A 17,123-nucleotide genomic window follows, 5' to 3' on the forward strand; every position below is an offset into this window, starting at 1 on the left:
TTGTGTTGGTCAAAAATCGGTTTAATGATCAAGTAACCAAATTCGTTTGTGTGGTTTGATGCTTGTGTGAATTGTTAGGGCTCGGATTTTCGGTATCCTTAGCAAGCAATATGTTCAAGATAATTCCAGGATATGGTATCCTCCAAGATAACATGTATCCTAAATATATTGTATAATTAACGGATTGTTCGCTATTCTTCCATGTTTACCAGGTCATAAGACATGCAAATGATTCCTTAAAGACTCGGAATTGCAGTTGGGTTACTTCAAATAAAACGTGGCAAAAAAGGAAAGGTGGAATTCAAACGGCTAACTTAAATAGAACATGCTTAATAAAGGAATAACGGCTAATTAAGAAGTAGTCTAGGTTTTCCTGATTTTTAGGCATTATTGTTAGCTGGATTTTTTGTATAAATAGGACAACTATCTCTGGATCAAAACACACAACACACACTCTTAGCACACGAGACTTACTAGTACTCACACTCTGTAATCACGATCCAATTGAAGCTCCACCACTTGTAACCGACTTTTGTTTTAATAAACTAGTGGTGACAGTTTTCACCACCCGGGGTTTTTTTATTGTTATTCTCAGGATAACGGGTTTTTTCCTCGCAACAAATCTCCGTGTTCTAGCATTTTTAAGATTCATTTCAAGCAAGCACCAAGTCCCATTTACTAATTTGGTTATGAAATCACCTTTGTTAATTTTTGACCAAAACAATTTAGCGCCCACCGTGGGGCTATTGGTGCTTTAATCCATCAAAACCGTTTGTTTCATTCCCAATTACTTTCATCCCTTCATCATGGCCTCGCAACCAAAAACCAGCTCCATTTTTTCTCCGGTGGTCACCACTGCTTCAAGTGTTAATCCTAGTCCTCCACCAGTCCCGAAGAAGAACACTCAACCCAGAGGAGAACTTCCATCGTACCCGGGAACCTCTACACGGGTAGATCTGGTTATCTCTAACAGTAATATTTTTGCTTGATGAAACAAGTCAAAAGTCACATGGAGCAGCAAGAGAAGACCAACTCAAGGCTATTGAAGGAGATTGAAGGAATCAATAAAAAACCAGGGTAGGAGGCTACTCCAATCATGCCCAAGGCTCTTGATTTTGGTTCTCCAGGATCATCTATCCTTCAGAATCCCGGATCCTTGGGGACACAACCAACAAGGACTCCGTCTCAGCAACAATCAGGATACTGCAGAACCTATCTTCCGGTATCCTCGGAATTACCCAAAACAACGAGGCCAGAATCCATCAACCTGCAGCCTCATTCAACCATGCCAGCCGACATATTCTCATCAGGATCTCCCATGGTGTCCTCTGAAATGCATGTTGCAGATGACATCCCTATGCAGACGTCACCTTATCCTGAGGATACCCTCAATGGAGGAACTAGCCGTCAAGGCTCAGGATACTAGAGACCTAACCACAATCTCGGTAACAGTTTACTTAATGCTAATTTATACACTAACCGTGCATCTGTGTAGGATAAGGGGATATCCCCCGAGATAGCCAGGGAATTGCAGAAAATGAAGGATATAATTTCCAATATCCCCGCGATAATCCGTCCCGTAGCTGAAGTTCCGTTAGGCAGTCACAAATTATCTAGGTTCACTTGGCTTATAAGCGACGTGGAGATCCCCAAGAAATTCCAGATGCCTAGCATGACGCTGTACGATGGCACTACAGATCCTGAGGAACACGTAGCTCAGTACAGAGAAAGGATGGAGATCAACCCATCCCTATCGACATCAAAGAAGCTTGTCTATGCAAGGGGTTCGATTCAACACTAACGGGGCCAGCCCTTAAATGGTTATTAAGTATTCCTTCCAACACTATTACTTCCTTTGCTCATTTGATTAACTTATTCAATAACCAATTTTCTTGTAGTAGATCTTTCGAGAAAATGACAGGTGCCTTATATAGAATTTTTCAGCCTAATAATAAATCTCTAAGGGATTACATAACTAGATTTAGAAGGGAAGCTTTGGATATCCCCAACCTTGACATGGCAACTATTGTTGAAGCTCTCAAGATGGGGTTAAAGAAGGATTCACCCTTCTATGACGATCTTGTCATGACTCCATGCAGGAATCTTGATGAAGTCAGAAATAGGGCATTAAGATACATCTGGCTAGAAGATGATAAGAAGGCTCATGGAAGTTTGATTATCCCGAAGTATGAGTCTACCGACAGGAAGTCAGACTCTCCACAGAAGTTCTCTAGGCCCAAGCCTTATTCCAAACAAAATACCTCCAGGATAAACGTCGTGGAAGAAGACGAAGACGATGAGGAGTATCCTAAAATCTCAGAATATTGTTTTAATATTGATATTGGTGGTGTAATATGTGTCATGCAGGATTTAGGTGACAAGGCCAGATGGCCCAAGAAAAATGAAAAGCCCGGATCCAGCAAAGACAAGTCCAAATGGTATGCATTCCATGAAGACTTTGGCCACCACACTGATGATTGTATAGCACTTCGGAAGGAGATAGGATACCTTCTCAGCAAAGGATACCTGAAGGAACTATTTGGTAGAAACAAAAACAAGAGTCAAGATCCTGTCAAGATACCTGAAAAGGCACCTTCTCCACCACCCAGAGCTAAGGTTGTTTCCTTTATCTCGGGAGGATCCGCCATTTGTGGAACCTCATACTCAGCGGCCAAGAAGCGTTCCAAAAAAACGAAGATGGACAACAGAGAAAGACCTCTACGCACTTCCACATTAACAACTCAAAGAATCATATCCTTCGATGAGGAGGATAGATGTGACGTTGTGGATCCCAACCATGACAGTTTGGTCATTACTTTATGTATAGCTAACTGTTTTGTGCTTATGATACTCGTTCATGGAGGAAGCTCTGTGAACGTTATCCAGACAGATGCCTTGAAGAAGATGGATATCCCGGAAATGGAAATTATCACGAAATCCTCAGTCCTTATAGGGTTCAGTGGCAAGACCAAGGATACTTTGGGAGAAATCAAACTTCCAGTATACATAGAGGGAGTAAACTCTCTACACAAATTTTGTGTTATTGACTCATTGTCATGTTGTAATGTGATCTTAGGCAGGCCATGGATTCATGACATGAAGGCAGTACCCTCAACATATCATCAGTGTGTAAAACTTCCAAGTCCTTGGGGAGGTATCAAGGTAGAAAGTGACCAACAAGACGCCAAAGTTTGCTATGCATCATCAATGAAGTCGGCTGCAAAGCCTACTCAAGCATAGCAATTACAAAAATAACCAGGGGAGGTCCTACAAGCTAGAGAGCAGGATGTGAAGGAAGTATCTTTGGATCCTCAGGATACTGAGATCAAAGTATTGTTGGGATCAAGTATTCTTGAGGATATTAAGATGGAATTGATATCCTTCCTAAAGAAAAGAGCTTCTACCTTCGCCTGGAAACATGAGGATATGACATGTATCTCTAAATCTATAATTACTCATAAAATTGGTATAGATAAATCTTTCAGGCCGCTACAACAAAAGCGAAGGAAGTTTGCTCCTAAGAGAAACATTATCATACAAGAAGAAGTGCAAAAGCTACTCAAAACCAAGATGATAAGAGAGGTCCACTATCTTAGATGGTTAGCCAATCTAGTTGTAGTCCAGAAGAAGAATGGAAAGTGGAGAGTGTGTGTGGACTTCACAGACCTGAATAAGGCCTGTCCAAAAGACCCATTTCCACTCCCACACATTGACTCAATGGCGGATGCAACTGCTGGCCATGAACTACTAACCTTCATGGATGCATCCTAGGGATTTCAACAAATTCAAATGGAGCCTTCAGATTCAAGAAGACACGGCCTTCATGACTCCCATAAGTATATACTGTTATATTGCAATGCCTTTTGGACTAAAAAATGCATGTGCAACATACCAGAGGCTAGTTAACATGATGTTCAAAGACCAACTGGGGGACACGATGGAAGTCTACAAAGATGACATGGTGGTAAAATCAAGGAAGGCTGAGGATCGTCTCAAAGACTTGGCAACAACATTTGACATCCCGGATGAGTATAACATGTAACTGAATTCAGCCAAGTGTCATTTTGGGGTCAAAGCAGGAAAATTCCTTGGGTACATGGTCACCAAGAGAGGAATAGAGGCAAGCCCTGAGCAGATCAAAGCCATCCTGGATATCAAATCGCTAAAAAATGTCAAAGACGTCCAAAGATTGAACGGAAGAATAGCTGCTCTCAACAGATTCATCTCAAGATCTTCGGAGAAGTGTAAAGACTTCTATGATATCCTGAGGAATAATCAAAAGTTAGAATGGGGAGAGAAGTAAGAAAGGGCATTGACATCCTTGAAGGAATATTATCCTCAGCACCACTCCTAATGAAGCCAGTTGATGGTGAACCGTTAATTTTGAGGACAATTGTCAGGGCTCGGATTTACGGTATCCTTAGCAAGCAATATGTTCAAGATAATTCCAGGATATGGTATCCTCCAAGGTAACAGGTATCCTAAATATATTGTATAATTAACGGATTGTTCGTTATTCTTCCATGCTTACCAGGTCATAAGACGTGCAAATGATTCCCTAAAGACTCGGAATTGCAGCTGGGTTACTTCAAATAAAACATGGTAAAAAAGGAAAGGTGGAAATCAAACGGCTACCTTAAATAGAACGTGCTTAATAAGGGAATAATAGCTAATTAAGAAGTAGTCTAGGTTTTCCTGATTTTTAGGCATTATTGTTAGCTTGATTTTTTTGTATAAATAGGGCAGCTATCTCTAGATCAAAACACACAACACACACTCTTAGCACACGAGACTTACTAGTACTCGCACTCTGTAATCACGATCCAATTGAAGCTCCACCACTTGTTACCGATTTTGTTTTAATAAACTGGTGGTGATAGTTTTCACCACCCGGGGTTTTTTTCTTGTTATCCTCAGGATAACGGGTTTTTTCCTGGCAACAAATCTCCGTGTTTTAGCATTTTTACGATTCATTTCAAGAAAGCACCAAGTCCCATTTACTAATTTGGTTACGAAATCACCTTTGTTAATTTTTGACCAAAATATGAATGAAATGAACAAAGTAATAATTGTAAAAGATGAACAACGAGATTTATACGAGGAAATCCGGCACAAAAACCTTGGGTAGTGAAAACTATCACTACCAATTATATTATACTAAAAATGATTACAAAGATCGGAACTAAGGCTCAGAATGAGTACAAAGTGTGAATGATTCTGCCGAGAATGCTAAGTAAGCTACGTGTGTTGTGTGTGTTCAACCATAGTTCAACAATAATATATATAATGATTTTACAATGGACATAAACTAATTTCCTATAATTTAGGCCACGTTCATCCACCATTATTTCTTGACCGTTACTCGACGGAAGACCAGCTGAGGTGACTTGGTAAAAGTATATCTTCCACAAAGATAGGATAGCTAGTAGACATATTCAAACACCTGCAAAAAAATAAATAAAAATATTCTCAAAGACAACTGTCGAGGATCCTCGAACCATACTGGATCCTTAGTCCTGGTAGCAGACGCTTGCGAGCTCTCAGGATAATTGATCTTCAAGGATCAAAGATCTTGGTCCCAACAAATGCCCCCAAATATGATAGCTGTGAATGGATAACAGCTGTCATGTTTTATCCCAAGAATTTGAATCGTAACCGTTAGAGAGAAAATGATGTGACCGTCACCTGCTGACTCATTATTATCCTTATGTTATAGCTTTGAGGCGCCTTATAACTATCCTCCCCTCCGGATTAAAAGCCCTATTCCGACGATAATCCTTAGGTATTCTTCTTTCCTCTCTCTATTTTTTCCTTCATTATCTTACATCTTTTCTCACAACTCTCGATCATGCCGAAGAAAACACGAAAGCCTCCTTCAGTTCAAGCCCTGGGGAAATTGTTCCTGAACTTAGCAGCCAAAACTTTCTCAAAGACCTAAACTCTGTGGTCTGTAAGTTCACCAACGAGGAGATTGAGAGTATTTCCCATTGCTTCCCCGATGGAACCGTGTTCAGGCCTTATGACCCTCAGGTTAGAAGCGACCATATTTCCAGAGTCTGGGTTCGTTTTCCAGAACTTCCTTTCTTACTTGGCTTCTCCTATCCTTTCCCTGACCTGACGGAAACCTTATTTTCGTTCACCGGAATGAGCTACATTCAGGCCATGCTGATGATGCGGAGAACCTTACATACCATCGAGAGATTGATCGGAAAAAAGAACCTTGATTTCACCAATTTAGCCTTGTCTTGCCTGTATACCCTCGTCACCCACGGTTCCAGCATATTCGCATTCAAGAGTAAGCTCCTTCCAGTGAATAAAACCACTCACAATGATCAGAGCTGGAAAAATCAGTTTTTCTTTGTCCGGAGGGACTCCATCCCGAATGGGAACACCTTACCCACTCGTTGGATCCTTAAGGGTAGGATTGTGGATCCAGAGAATATGTGATCCTTCATTTACTTGTTTATTGACTTGAAATTTATTGTTTTTTATGCAGTCTCCAACTTCTCAAGCCTTGCTGCAGATCGGGGGAATCAAGAGAGCAAAAAGGTTCCTTGCTTTGGATCCCTTTGATAGAACCTTCATGACTGTAGGTGTAGAATCATCACCCGACTCAAGTGAAGAAACTGCGAGCTCCTTAGAGACAATGTCAAGGAAGTTAATCCTCTATAGTCAACAAAAAGTGATTAAATAAATAGGAAAGTAATAGATTCAAAAGAACTTATCTTTCTCCTCTATGTTTATGTAGGTGTTCAGAAGTCAGGAAGCAAGCCTTCAAGGAATCTCATGGGTCAGTTCCAGTTGGAAGATGTGGAAAGCTTGATCTCCTCCGTTCCGTTGAGAAGAAGACTGCAAAAAGTTCCAGCCTCGTCCCACCAAAGACTGTGATGACCCGTTCCAAGGCAGGTGGTAAGAGAAAGAGGGATTCTGAAGCTGATGTCCATGGTGCCCAGCAGTTGTTCAACCAACTCTCTGGGGTAAGGATCCTTTATCCATTGGTGTAGATGTTTGGTAATATCTTAAATTGGTAATATTTTTACAAGGTGTGGCTGGTGTTAAATCCTTCCATGAAGAAAGTATGGCCAACATGGAAAAGGAGCTGGCCAAGTATCGAACCGGCATAGTCTTGAAGGATAGCCTGATTGCTAGGCTTCAAGTGCAAAAGGATACTTTGGAGGATCGGCTGGCCCTTGCTGACTTCCGAGCTCAAGAATAGGTGATGGAGGTCACTGCACAAGCCAAGGTTTGGGCCAGCAAGGTGGTATTGAAGGCCAGGATCAAGATTGCTGAGGAGGCTGAAGATACCAGCTTTGATAGGACCAACTGGAACTTGGCCATGTGGAAGAAGACACTTGCTGGGTTCGGAGATGAAGGTGAAGATGCCGAGGCTGGAAAGAAGAATGATGATGGGGGAACATGTGGGGCTAAGGACAACGTGGTGGAGATCAAGGATGCTGGTGATGGTGATGGTGGCATTGTGAAGGAGTGAGCAGGTTAAATGGTCGATGATGAATATTGAAGATAAGGCAGGAGCCCATTTTTTTAAAAAGGTTTAGGGTGATATTTGCTTATGGTTTTTGTTTGAATAATGGTTATTGTAATTCTCATGATATATGATCCTTAAGACAATATAAAAGGTGGTTTTGGTGGAGGGATCCTCTGTATTGGGGATGAAGCCTTAGCCACCTTTCCCTTTTATTTTCTGCATGGACATATCGTTTTGACCAGGTTTGATCCGGGTGGATGGTCCACATTTTACTGGTGAAGCGGGGATCAACTTCTTTATATGCTAGTAATGACATAACTCTTATAGCTTTTGAAATAACATCTGTATGCTAGAATAGAGGATCCTTGATCCTTATTGCTTTTGTCTTGAATTGATTACCTGTTAGAATAGATAACTAAAAGAAAACATAACAATTAGAAAAGTTGGATTTAAGTCCAACCAACTTGGGGACAAGCCCCAATGATATGTGGGGACCAGCCAAATAAAACATGGGGACAAGCCCAATAAACTTGGGGGCTAGCCCAATAAAACGTTGGGACAAGCCCAACAATACGGGCAACAAGTCGATCCTTGGCGTTGACGCAATTACACACAACGACGAGTCTACCCTGGCAATGGCCTTAACTTGTGTATATGGCACGTCTACCATTTAATTTATAGGATCCAAGATATGATCTTTAGCCGTGAAATTGTTAGCCACATATCTTGCTTCTATTCCCCTTTTGGTCACCAAGTATCCAAGGAATTTTCCAGCCTTGACACCAAATACACACTTAGACGGGTTCAGCTTCATGTTGTATGTGCCAAGGATGTCAAATGCTACTTCTAAATCCTTGAGGTGGTCTTCGGCTTTCTTTGATTTCACTACCATGTTGTTAATATAGACTTCCATGGTATTACCTAGTTGATCCTTAAACATCATGTTGACCAATCTTTGATTTGTAGCACCTGCATTTCTAAGACCAAACGACATAGCAATATAACAATATATGCCCGTAGGAGTTATAAATGTTGTGTCTTCTTGGTCAGATGGTTCCATCTGGATTTGTTGAAATCCGGATGAAGCATCCATAAAGGTTAGTATTTCATGCCTTGTGGTAGCATCCACCATAGAGTCAATGTGGGGGAGAGGGAAAGGATCCTTGGGACATGCCTAATTCAAATCAGTAAAATCGACACATACACTCCACTTTCTATTTTTCTTTTGAACAACAACCATATTGGCTAACCATTTTGGATACTTTATCTCTCTAATCATACTCGCCTTCAAGAGTTTTTGTACCTCTTCCTGGATGATTGCATTTCTCTCCGGGGCAAGCTTCCTTCTTTTTTGATGGACTGGCCTGTCATATCCTTGTGTTTCCATGCAAAAGTTGTCTTTCCTCGTTGTAGGAAGGATATTAGATCCTTCTCGATGGATTCTTGAGTCTAACCTCCAATCAGGACTTTATCATCAGGATCCTTCGGGTCTAAGACTACTTCCTTGGAATCTTGTTCCCTAGTCTCCATGATGTTCTTCCTCATTTTCTGTAATTGCTATGCTTCCCTTAGCTTCTTTGTTGGCTTCATTGAAAAGGTATAGAAATCCTTGGCATCTTGTTGTTCACTCTCAATCTTTGCTATCCCCCATGGAGTAGGCAACTTCACACATGGTATGTAGAGGGGACTGCCTTCATTTCATGTATCCAAGGCCTGCCAAGAATGACATTGCAACAAGACAAAGTAGCAGTAACACAAAATTTTTGAACAGAGTTTACTCCCTCGATGGAGATGGGAAGTTTTATGTCCCCTAGTGTGCTCTTTGTCTCTCCACTGAATCCTACAAGGACTGAGGATCTTGGGAGGATTTCAGATTCTGGAATATTCATCTTTTTGAGCACTTCCAACTGGAAGATATTAACTGAACTCCCGCCGTCAATGAGGATCCTGCGAACATAATGTTTAGAAATAAACAAAGTAATGACTAAACCGTCGTGATGAGGATCCTGGACATTGACTCGATCGTCTTCATCAACAAAGATGACTTTTTGCTAATTTGTTGTAGAAGTCCTGATTGGCCTTTCACCATTCTCCAATTTACATTCTTTAGCGTGCTTCTTAGCCGCAGACTAAGAAGTTCCACATATGTCAGAGCCTCCGAAGATCACGTTGATAACTTGGGCATCTGGTGGAGGTGGAGCAGCCTTTTCGGGACCGGTTCAAGATCCTGGGTCCTGGACTTCTTTCTTCCAAACAGCTCCTTAAGATAACCTTTGCTGAGGAGGTAACTGATTTCCTTCCTCAAGGAAATACAATCTTCTGTCATGTGGCCGAAGTCTTCATGAAAAGCACACCATTTTGATTTATCTGTAGGGGCAGGTGCCTTCTCATTCTTCCTCGGCCATCTTGCTTTATCACCCAAGCTTCTAACAGCGAGCATTACTCCTCCCATATCCACAGAGAAGCAATAATCAGATATCTTTGGACAATCTTCATCGTCGTCTTCTTCCTCACAACATTGATCGTTTGATTATTTAGATTGGAATATGGTTTGGAATTGTTGTTCCTGTAGTAGGATCCCTATCTCTTGTCTTGAGATTCATTGTTTGTTGGAGTGTTCAGTTGATCTTGTATCCTCTGATCTTCCTCTAATCTGATGAACCTTAGAGCTCTATTCCAAACTTCATCTAGGTTCCTGCAAGGGGTCATAACAAGATCTTTATAAAATGGAGAGTCCTTTTGTAATCCCATTTTGAATGCCTCAACAGTAGTCAGGACATCTAGGTTTTGGAATCTACAAGGCCTCTCGCCCAAACCTAGTGAGGAATTGTCTAAGGGGTTCCCCACGAGGTTGGACAATCCTATATAAATAACTAGTTAACTTTTCAAAGGATCTACTACATGAAAATTGACTATTAAACAGGTTAATAAAATGAGAAAAATAAGTAATCGAATAAGGAGAAAGACTTAGTAGCCACTTGAGGGCAGATCCTGTGGGTGTTGATCCAATCCTTTGCACAAACAAGCTTCTTTCATCTTTTCTAGAATAGGATTTATTTCCATCCTTTCTCGATATAAGGCAACGTGTTCCTCAAGATCAGTGGACCCATCATATAATTTCATGCAAGGGGCGGTGAAGCGCTTTGGTATTTCAGCATCATAGATTGGAGGAGCGAATCTGGATATGTTATGACTCCCTGATGGCATCTCCGGGATGGGTTTGATAACTCCTGGTACACTAGATATCATGTCCTTGAGTTTTTGTAACTCTCGGGCTATCGCTTGATTGATTCCTGTATCATGCATACTACCATGATTAGTGCCAAAAGATATGTTATTGTCAGGGTTACCTTTTGTGTGATCAAAAGATCCTACACCATAGCTATGTCCAAGATATATTGTCTCAGTGTCGAGAGTCGGTCCAGCTGGAGCACTGGTTTTCATGGGTATGAAGTCTCCTTCATGAACCTCAGTTGTCCTGGATTGTGGCTCCTTTGAAGATTCTTTCCTATAGGGCTTGTAGGACCTTGATTGATGATGAACGATGGATTCTGTCCGGAAACCCAAGGATCCTGGTTGAAAGACTAAGGATCCTTGAACCTGGTGAGCAGAGGATCCTGGATGGAAACCTGAAGGTCCAGACTAGAAGGTGGAGGGTCCTTGCGAGAATTGGCTAGAGGATCTTAAGTATTGACTCGAGGATCCTTGCTGAAGGATGGATGATCCTTGTGAATGCTGGGTAGAGGATCCTTTCTAGAAGACATCTGAAGATCCCTGTTGATGATAAGTTGATCCTGGATATCTTTGACTTGGGAAATCTGGAGTGCTGAAGTCAAGTATCTCGGGATTATGGGACTTGAGTCTTCAGTAGTCTTCCAAATTCTCTTGATCTCTTCAATCTCGTGAAGGATTGGTTGGTTTTGCTCTGCTGCTCCATGTAATTTTTCATCTGCGCATACAAAAGAGAAACATCATTGTTAGTAATTATTGTTTGGGAGACAGTAGAGGATTTTGATCCAAAGAAAACGGTGGTCTCCTTCTTCTGAGCAACAGTTGTGGGCTTTTAGGGATACACGGAGGAAGGCAGCGGTGGCAAAGACATTTGAGCCAAAACACTCGAAGCAGCAGTTGTAGAAACAGCTTTTCCTTAAGAGGCCATTGAGTAATAATTTTGAGTATAGGAATTGAATAAAGGTAGAAATTGTTGGGATTAAAGCAAAATGGCCCCACGGTGGGCGCCAAATTGTTATGGTTAAAAATCAGTTTAAGGATCAAGTAACCAAATTCGTTTGTGTGGTTTGATGCTTGTATGAATTAAATGAACAAAATAATAAATGTAAAGGATGAACAACGAGATTTATACGAGGAAAATCCCTTGACAACTAGTATACCTCTGGCACAAAAACCTCGGGTAGTGAAAACTATCACTACCAATTATATTATACTAAAAAATGATTACAAAGATTGGAACTAAGGCTGAGAATGAATACAAAGTGTGAATGATTCTGCCAGGAATACTAAATAAGCTATGTGTGTTGTGTGTGTTCAGCCATAGTTCAACAATAATACATACAACGATTTTACAATAGATATAAACTAATTTTCTATAATTTAGGCCACGTTCATCCACCATTCTTTCGTGACCGTTACTCGACGGAAGACTAGCTACGGTGACTTGGTAAAAGTACATCTTCCGCAAAGATAGGATAGCCGGTAGACATATTCAAACACCTGCAAAAAAATAATAAAATAAAAATATTCTCAAAGACAACTGTCGAGTATCCTCGAACCATACTGGATCCTTAGTCCTGGCAGCAGACGTTTGCGAGCGCTCAGAATAATTTATCTTCAAGGATCAAAGACCTTGGTCTATATATATATATATATATATATATATATATATATATATATATATATATATATAATGTTTAAGAAAACATTTACAGATATATGAAACATTTTAGCTCCTAAAACTTACTTAGCGGGTTCATTGTTAAAAACACGTGGATCTTTAACTGAACCCAGCCCGACTTCTTTTCCCCTGTAACCGTAATCTCTTTCTTTCTGTTCATTTATTGTCAATCAAAACCTTATTGATTCTCTTTTACTGCACATTCTTCGACTAATCGAACTTCCATTGATGACTGGTTCGTATTGTTCCGATTGTACATTTTATGTTCTCATAATACTATCTTACTTTAGTTCTTAGTTTCTTACCATATTTTTAGTGTATCATCAAATATTGTATCGAAAGAAATATTTAAAGATTTATAAGTTATTTTTAAGTTTGTGAATTGTAGTTGTAATTTAACTCCGCATTTATTTAAAATAATATTTAACTTCATTTATCATTCTTTTAATTATTTATAAAGTTATCACTTATAGAATTTAAGTTTTTCAACCTGTGTAGGACATGGGTACATAACCCAGTATATCGCGATGTGGTCGCTTTCCCCTTTTATGGAAGCCACTAGATTGCTTAATTTTTAAATGAAGGCCCCTCATTGATTTAACCCAAATTCATGGTTTTGGGTCTTACCAAAACCAAATATCTCTTAAACGGGTTATAAAATCTCATTAAATTAAAAATTAATCTTCCCAATTATTTGATATGAAAATCCTATAAAATAGGGATATACTAAAATTTAATATCCAATTTAAAAAGAAAAAGATACTATTTATAATTAATAAACAATTTTATAGTAAAAAACATAAGCGGGTCATAGGTCACCAAATCCAGATAGCTTTTAAACGGGTTACAATAAAACCCTTTCATCATCAAACCCTAAGTGTATTATTAATTTTCTTACAATAAAGAAAATTAAAATCCAAAAGATAAGTATTAAAAAACGAAAAATGTAAAACAACCATTCTCTCAAGTCATCAGATTGCTTTATTTGTAGATGAAGGCTTCTCAAGCATTTAACCCGAATTCACGGGTAAATGTCTCACAAAACCCAGATAGCTCTTAAACGGGTTATAACATCTCATTATATTAAAAAATAATCTCATCAAATATTTGATATGAAACAACCATTCTCTCAAGCCATCAGATTGCTTTATTTGTAAATGAAGACTTCTCACACATTTGACCCGAATTCGCGGGTAAAGGTCTCACCAAACCCAGATAGCTCCTAAACGGGTTATAACATCTCATTATATTAAAAAATAATCTCATCAAATATTTGATATGAAAATCTTATAAAATAGAGATATACTAAAAATTAATGTCCTATTTTATCTTAAAAAAAGATAATATTTATACTTAAGAAACAATTTTATAATAAAGAAAATAAACGGGTAATGGGTATCACCAAACCCAGATAGCTTTTAAACCGAATTATAGCATATCATTTATTTGTGAAACCATTTCATCATCAAACCTCAAGTATATTAATTATTAACTTTTTACAATAAATAAAATTAAACTCCAAATATACATATATAAATATTAAAAACGAATAATTTAAAACAACCCCCGTAATACAGGGGATAAAATCTAGCCTTATCTATAATATATATAAACAAAGACCCTAAATTCTTATATGTCGCAATGTGGTCGCTCCCCCCTTTTATGGAAGCCACCAGATTTCTTGATTTTTAAATGGAGGCCTCTCATTGATTTAACCCAAATTCATGGGTATAGGTCTTACCAAAACCAGATACCTCTTAAACGGGTTATAACATCTCATTAAATTAAAAATAATCTTACCAATTATTTGATATGATGTCACACCCCGACTAGGTAGTTGCGGAAGCGTAATACGGGAATGTAACAGATAACACTGGTATCAACAACATTGTTTATAAAGAAATTCATAAACTAATTTACATCATAATACATGGGTTGGTACTAAGTTTACAAACCAGATGAAAAACACATAACCGGTTTACGAGCTTCTTATACAGTATTATATCAGCGTCTATTCACTGCTATTCAACTTTCTTCCTAACACCAAGCATGTAAGCAAATCATTCCACTTTTGCTTTACCTGAAAAGCATGTTAAAACGGGTCAACTACGTCTAGTTGGTGAGTTTCAAGTTTCACGAGTATCAATGAAATCAGTTCACGAGTTCGTAAAGTTTACAGTGTGTATGTATATATGTCTGTGTATGATGCATTATACTAAGCCACAAGTGAAACCGAAACGAGCTATACTGCATGGCCTCTCCTGCCCATGCGCTCCCGTTGGCATTTAACAGCCATTTTGCCCCAAGTATGTACTATGTCTAACACCACATAGCAGTATGTAAATATATAATGACAATGTGCAACTGGTTTTACATATGTTCCGGCTTACCCCACCGGCTCTGTCACAGTTGGGTTTGTCAAACCGATAGTACTATCCACACGCCACCGGCACGAAGTTAATCACTTGTGTTTGTGGGGACTTGTCAAGTGTTAGTACTTAGATAATCCACATCATCACACGTTTTCAAGTATATCAGTATATGTAAACATGCTTTTCACCCCAAAAGTTCGTAAAACAGTTTAGAAAGTGGGGGTCGTGAAACTCACCTTATCGTAGTTCGCACAGAAATTACGTATCAGTAAGTCAAATGCCTCGTTTATAGCCTGATTCCTATAAACGGTATCGTATCGTTAATACTAGTACAGTGTTCAAGCTAAGTCGGGCTGTATAGATAATCTGGGTATAGCTGTTAGGCCCAGAACATGACCATAGTCTTAGATTGTGACGTTGTATACTATGAAATGTTTAAACCTGGATTTGGCTCAGTTTCACCGTTTTCCGAGCCTAGCTCAGTTAATCGTTTATACGTTTCGGGATTAGGTAAGATCATATAAACTTAAGTAAATATATTGATTGATAAAATGATTTGATTTATGAAAGAATTTTAAGGTTTCGGTGTCTGGTTTGATCGCAGGGTTCGTTTCCGTTTTCACACGGGTTTGATTATACAGAACGCGCACAATCCACCCGAATTGTCCGGAATTCTCGTAAAAAGTTTGTTTTTATCAATATCATTCAAAAATATGATATTTGACCACTTTTGACATTTTGACATACCAGTCAGTCCGTTAAACACAAAACTGCCGGTTTCGTTAAAACAATTATAATTTAAATCTTTGATTAATTATAACTAAATATGTACTTATATATAAATTATGTAAATTTTTGTAAAAATACATTAAGACATGGAGAATTTTATAAAAATACTTTCAGAAATTTTATGATTAATTATTTATTTATAAAAATTCATTTAATAGGTTATAATCGTGTAATAAATGGCCCGTTTATATCAAACGACCTCCGAAAAATCCGATAATTTTTACAAATGGCCTAAATGTTATTACATAGCCCCTGCAAAATTTCCAGAACCTAACTCTTTTGACAAAATGCCTTTTTGTGCATTTTTCGGCTGTTAAAATTCTGTTAAACCATGATTGCACTAACCATACTTAGGCATTTCCAATGATTCCCAAACTTTACCAGTGATCTTACCATCACATATTAAACTCGAAAACCATGTTTCATAATTTTTCAATATGTTTAGCTATTTTTCCCAAATAAACGCTCATAAACGGGAATAAATTCACCAAATATTCTCCGTTTATCGAAAAATTACCAAATTTGAACAGGGACTCATTTATATGATCCCTAATGTCCCTGCAAGTTTTCACAAGCTAACAACAAGCACGTCACAACCTAATACTAAACAGCCCCTAAACGAGTGTTACGGGTTTACCTTGTCGGTTTTCGATGAATTTTGCTAGTTTAAACGACTTTCCGGGTCTCGGGTTGCAAACTCAGTATATCTACATATCATATAACATCAAACCAAGCATAAATCATCCATGTAACAGCCTTGATAATTAGGGTTTCGGTTTTGGATTCAAACCGAACTTTCTAACCGTAAAAACGTTGTATTCATGTTCTAATCCGCGTTTTTGACCAAAAAAATATGTGTTCCTGGTTTGTAAACATGTTTAACATCAAAACATGGTTTTTCTTGATTTTTAGGGTTTTTGGATGGTTAAACATGTTTAAAACTAACTAAAACATGTTTATATGTTAATTATTTGAATCAAACTTGGTTAAATCTTCACAAAACTTGATCTTACCTTAGGGTTTTGAAAGGGGGTTGAGAGAACAGGGGTTAGAGCTGCTTGGACTTCAAAATTCAGTATGTTGGAATGAATAACAAGTCTTAGGGTGTAAGTTATATTAAAAGGTGTGATGTTTGGTGGAAAAAGGTTCCGATCGGAACTCTATATTGGCCCTTAATGGGATGTTTTGGCCCATTACTCTAATTATACAAGCCCAAACTTGAAAAGCCCACTTCAAATTTAGTTCGGGTTCGGTTTTTCGCAAGAAAATTAATTCGGGTGTAAAAAATAGCGTAAAAACGAGTGTTTTTCAGCTTATTTTTGTAAAATAAGAAAAACGTACTGACTCGTTGTAAAATTCCAAAATATTTTCACGGATTGCTTAGAACATGTCATATAAGTGTTTTATAAATCTTTTTCGGCTTAACGGATGCTACAATGCTTGTTTTAATATTAACGATTGCGTTTAAGCTTATAGCGTATCGATAAACGAAACCTTTTTCGTTTATAGAGTTTTAAACGTACTAGGGCCTAAATATCAATATGTTAGCCTCTATAACATATAT

The sequence above is a fragment of the Bidens hawaiensis genome, unplaced genomic scaffold, assembly GCF_021521415.1.
Source record: "Bidens hawaiensis isolate Kalapana, Puna unplaced genomic scaffold, B.hawaiensis_p1.1 tig00051233_1, whole genome shotgun sequence".
Classification (NCBI taxonomy): domain Eukaryota; kingdom Viridiplantae; phylum Streptophyta; class Magnoliopsida; order Asterales; family Asteraceae; genus Bidens; species Bidens hawaiensis.